This window comes from Sturnira hondurensis, unplaced genomic scaffold, assembly GCF_014824575.4.
Source record: "Sturnira hondurensis isolate 20B ecotype Veracruz unplaced genomic scaffold, ASM1482457v3 Scaffold0006413, whole genome shotgun sequence".
Taxonomy (NCBI): Eukaryota; Metazoa; Chordata; class Mammalia; order Chiroptera; family Phyllostomidae; genus Sturnira; species Sturnira hondurensis.
This window is the reverse complement of record NW_028079044.1, coordinates 44,536,388-44,542,387: the sequence shown is the minus strand read 5'-3', so window position 1 is coordinate 44,542,387 and position 6,000 is coordinate 44,536,388.

Sequence of the window (6,000 nt, the reverse complement as noted above, 5' to 3'; positions counted from 1 at the left end):
ACCCAGAGCTTCTAGATCTCCTGAGTGCAGATTCCTCTTCTTTCTTTCTCTAGTCTTGTCTGTCTGTCCTCAGATGCTAAGTGACACCAGGACAAGTATTAATTTCTGTACGGGAGACTTCCTGCTAGGCTCTCCAACTCATCTTTCTGCACTCTCGGCTTGGAGGTAACCTAGAATGTGCTGCTGAGGCTGTCCCCACCCACCACCATTCCCTGGAGGAACCAGCCATCCAGGACACTATCTTACATGTGTAACCCAAGTTCCCATACCCTCTACTTTTCACTGGAAGTAGACACCCAGATAAGGATATTTGGCTGTATGGCTGAGTGAAACCTGTTCTGTGGGCAAAACCAATGAGTCAGTGTGGGGGTTGCCATTCAATTGCTTTTTACTCTGGGTGTACAGGTGCCAGGTGTGCAGGCTTTTGCTGCCAAACTCAATTTTATCATCAGGCCTCCTGTGGTGACTTTAGCTGAGATTTCTCTCTTTAATGCTCTGTTGTCTATTTTAAGTCTTCCTGGGATTTTTAAGAGTTCCTGGTATTTCAAAGACTCTTGTGTACATCACAATTAGGGTTTTATTAACTTACATGCCTTTTTGTCATTTTGCATTTGGAACAAGAATGGGAATGTGTGGCCAGTTTCAGATTGCCATCTTAAACAAGTACTTTAAATCTGTGTTCTCTAAGAGGCTCAAGAAACTGCAAACACCAACAACAAACCTTGAGAGTTTACCCCACTGTTTGTTTTTGCCCTCAACAAATTGGACAGTCGAAATAATGTCTGTCATTACATTCACTCCAGGCTAATTCTTGGTCTTTGACCAGGAGAAGGGAAATAAAAATGAAGCCATAGTCTCATTCCTGCAAGAATTCTCCCCTTGGTAGAAACACTCAGTCAAAGTTGAAGGAGAATATGTACTCTCCACTGGAATGAGCTTAAGGAACCCCAGTGATCAGACTGTGTAGTGAGACTCACAGGAATCAGAGAGTTTATCCATTGCTGGGATTCACTAACATTTTTAAGGATGCAGGTGACTGTAAACACAGGCAAAGCAGAGAGAGGCCCAAGACACGGTGCTGATCCCCAGGCCTTTTCTTCCCACATCAAATGAGCTCTGGTCCTGGTTACAAGGTGCAGTTTCTAAGATGTGTGATCACCTCGCTAACTCCTGAAACTTCTCTGTTTTTTACCTAGCTTATCCAACTTCTTGCACCAAAGCACGCCTCATAAATTCATACATTCCACTTTTGTTGGCTCTAAGCAGCTAGACAACCAGCACATTCTGCTAAAAGCATTCTTTAGATAAGGATTTTTCTGCCAGCAGACACCACAGAGTTTGAGTGACAGGAGGTCTAGCATTAGTGTGTCAAAAGGAGATTAGACTGCGTCATAAGCATCCTTCTTTCTCAGGAGTGTCTCCTTCTCCTCACTCCACGACCATCCTCGTAAAAGGAGTAAATGGATTGGAGACTCGCTGTTTAACTCTTTTCTTCCCAGCAAAACATCAACATAAAATCAATTTTGTGTTATAAGAGCTACTATTGCATTCAATTCTAATTCAGTACACTAGTAAGGAACTGAGCGGTTGCTGTTTTTAATTCTTTCTTCCAATTCTCTGAGAACTGAATTGAAAATTTGAATTAGAAGCAAAGAAATAAAGCAATTATGAGGATCATTCTTTATTGTTTTGCTATACATACTTTCAAAGCCTCTAGTTGGTTGCCCCCCATATTATACCATTAAATGTATAAAATTCTAATTGTTAAAATTTCACTCTTACAAATTAAGGTTTCTAATCTATCTGGAAAAAAACTGGTAATTTTCTAAATCAGAGGCAAAAAGGAACATTCCATTTTGCTTGTCAACTCCTGTTGTTTGAGAGTGGCTATGTGGAGCACTGTGTTGACTGGGGCACCCTCCACTTCCCCCATTAACACCCTTCTGCAGAAAAATAAGCCAGGGTATGCATTTATCAGCCCCCCCCCCAAGGTCCTACTGCCTGTTGTTTAGCCTGATCTTTAACCACCATTGGGAAAAAAGGAGAAGAAAAATAGAACCATAGTACAAAACCTATTACGGAGTTTTAGTAAATAAACTCTAAGGTGGACCCTTTTTTAAAAAATGATCTAATTTTTGTTTCTAAAATAGAAATTATGCCTAGCATTTATAATGGCTCAGGCCTTCCTCAAGCACTTTTCTCATACATTTTAACATTAGTGTCCTTGAGGCTGTGTAACTGCAGGTAACGTGTTTTTTAAACCACATTCTTTTCCTAGAGCTCCTTTAAAGCTCTCATTCCTGTAATGATATTTGGACCTCAAGCTAGACTTATTGGTGCATAAGGAGCAATAGATGCTTAAATGTCAGGCCTACTTACCGACTGGAAGGATGGCTGATGGAGAGGCATTTGTCTTCTGTGGGACACGCTGACTGTGACTCATTTTATTGTTCCTGATGGGACAGAGTTCTCCTGAGTCCAAAGCTATTTAACCCAACCAAGCTTCAGCATGGAGAATTACACTCTGGGTCATGCAACTTCCCAGTATGTTTTTAACTGGAGTGATCACTGATGTTGCCACATGGTCTTCCCCGCTGGCCTGAAGCAACCTCTATCCTGGGCAGGCACTAAACCTGGGTTTTCCAGATCCTCATGTTTCTGGTGCTTGTTACACAAGCTGGAAGACAGAGAGCTGCCCAGTAAATGTTTGTCTGCTTTAGTCTCACCTCTCTTTCTATATCATCTGTTTCTTTTTAATTAATGTTTGGAAGTTTTAGATTCAGCCTCCTTAGTCATAATTCTCACATCCAGCCTCTCTCAGCTCCATTCTCTCATCGCCTGGTCCAGGCCACCATCATCTCCCCACTGGATTCTTGGGCATCCTTCTAACAAGTATCACCCTCCTCCATCCATTCCCCACCTGGATGCCGACTGGAAGCAAGCTTTGCTACCTTCCCACTGAAAACACAGCACTCCCCTCTGCCCAGCTCTTACCACAGGAAAAAATAAATCTAAACTCCTCAGCAATCACACAAGAACCCTTTTGGATCTGGTCTCTCAGTATTTTCTAGTTTTATTTCTTACTTAACACGTCTAGGCAAGCTGTGGTCCAATCAGTCCAGACTCCTCCATCCAAGAATACTTCATGTGCTCTCCTTCATTGTGTCTTATTGCGTGATTTTTTTTCTCTTGAGACTGGAATATTTCTTCCTGTCAACTTGGCTTATCAAAATTCTACTCTTCCTTTCTGATCCTGCGAAAATGCTTCCAACACCCCCAAATCCTTTCCTACATCTTTCCTGTGTAAAATGGTTGTGCCTTCCTCTGTGTTCGCACACTGCACCCAGTGTTGCGGTCTGGCAGGAGGGCGGCAGAGCAAAGCGGTGAACAGCCCAGACCTGGGAACTGCCTGCTGGGCTCCAACCCAAGCCCTGCCACTTGCTGGCCCGGTGACCGTAAGCAAGTTACTTTATCTCTCTTTCTCAGTGTCCTCGACTGTTAAATGGGAAAAAGAACAGTGTCCCCCCCTAGCAGTGCTGTGATAATTAAACGACGTCATTGTCCGATGCATTGTGCTGATACAAGTGCTCTGTGAGCATTTCTTCCGTTAGAGAAACACAGCCGCGGAGGCACGGACGAGCACTGGTCTCCTAACTCACTGCTCGGTGGTTCTCCGAGTGTGATCCAGCCGTGCGCATCAGTCTCGCCCGGGACCTTGTCGGAGATCGAAAGGGTCAGATCGCACCATGGACCCGCTGACTCAGAAATTCCGAGTGTGGGCCCAACAGCGTCTATTTTAACAAACTCTGTGGGTGGTGCTGATGCCAGATCGAGTTTGTGAATCGCTCTAAAGAGGATTTTTAATTTAAAATGCCTTTCAGTCCTCGCCGCCTATAGACTGATTACAATTCTTCTGTTCAGAGTCATTGAAACATAGGCAATGCCCTTGAAGACAATTCTCAAAGTTCGGAGAGAGCAGTGAGGAATTAGGTCAGAGAGCTGGAAATGAAATAGAGGCAAAGTATCCATTTACATGAGGGAAAAATGATGCAAGAAGGAAAAACGTTACAGAAAAAAAGCCAAAATATTTCATTCTATTTCTTCTCTCATAAAATCAGGAAGCTTCACATGGGTTAATTGTTGTAAAGATTTATTCTGGGTTTTAAAAAAATATTTCTATATTCTAGTTCTGTATTTTATATATTCTATATTTCTATATATAAAGGTATTTTCTATATTTCTTAAAATATGTCCATAAGAAATTTTAAGTTATCAGAAAAAAGTTTTAGTAAAACCCTCTTCTCTTTGAACAATTGGGGATTTTTTTTTTAAAAAATGGGAAATTTTACTGAAAAATGCAACCAATTTCATATTTATCTCCCAACATAAATATGTGTAGAAAACTAAAATAAGGTATAAAGGCAGCTGAATGTAGCACCAAGCATACAACATAGTTCTTTGTGAGACTGAACTCATACAGCAGATACCATTGTCAAAACCAAGGGAATTATGAATTATTGTAGACATAGGAAAAGTATGGAATAACAACATAAGTATCTGGACACGCACCTACCACCCAGCTTAAGAAGTAATTTTTAAAGCAGTTGAAAGAGTCTATGCATTCAAATGCTGTCTGCTTGTTGAAATTTTAACAGAAAGCACAGCACAGGGCTTACCACCAAAAAAATGTTCATTCTTCTGTTCGCTTCTTTGCAAAACGTATGAACAAGCTCTCTGGCAGTGGCGGTGGGGGGGGGGGGTCCAACATAGATGTGTTTCTGGGTAAGTTTGGGGATGGTGAAACTGTTACCAGTGAGTAAAACAATTACCACTGTTGCCCTTTCCAAATGATGCCATGTGGTCCTACAGGAGGCTTATTTTCCCCTCTTACAAATAAAGGTTTTGTCCTGAAAATGCTTTGGAAAGCTCCCAGGGATAATTCCATTATTCAAGTACAGTACTTGAGATTCTGAGGGTGGAGGATGAATGATAATTAGTTCTGGTGATTGTGAAGGTTTTGTCATCTCTTCTTTTCATTCAAGCATGGGGGAAAATAGGGCCATGTGAACCTATAGAGAAATTAGCCAAATGTGTAAAATCAACAAAGTCTACTTTCTATGTGCTCTTCTCTTGATTTCCCTGGAACTCTGGATTAACAAGTTGAATAAAAAGAACATTAAGCGACATAATAATCACAGTTGCTTTTATTGATCAGCTTTCAGGTGAGAGTCATCATGCTGAGCACTATAGAGATATTAATTTGTTTAAACTTTATAATGACTCAAGCAATAGGTATATTATTTCATGTACTTTTTCTAGCAAAGGAAATCAATCATAAGAGAAGTTGGGTAACTTCTCCAGAGTCACGGAGTTGAGAAATGGCAGTATTGAGATCCCAACTCGTGGACCATCTGGAGGATAACTGTCAAAGACGGGGGTCCCCAGTGGCATAGGGAGCAGTTGACGGAGAAGTGGCTCATCTAGTCCAACCCCTTCCCTTTATAGGTGAGGAAACTCAGGCTGAAATGGAAAGACGCTTCTGCAAGGTTGCAGAGCTAAGCTTGGAATTCAGGGTTCCCGAATCTCCCTTCAGGCCAGGGCATGTCCGTCTTTGCCTCTGACGCCTGTTTGTCCAGCCATCTTCCAGAGCATGCGGTCAGCAACACCGGGTCTCTCGATGCTGGCTACCCTGGAGGGTCATCTGGGGAAGGGTCAAAAAATACCCAGAGTGTCACTCAAGAGATTTTTATAGATTTTGGTCTGGAAGGGGACCAGGCGTCCATATCCCCTCCACACTTGAAGGTACTCTAGGGTCTTCAAAATGGGATACATCATTTATTATGCACACTTATGTCCGTGTGCACAGCTTGCCCTCTTCTTTCCTATCTCCTCGACCTCACAGCTGAACCTTTCTCATCTCAGTAAACGGCACCACCAGTACCAGGGGTTGCTCCAGTCAGAAGCCTAGCATCCTTCCCTTATTCCTTTCTTTTCCTTCTG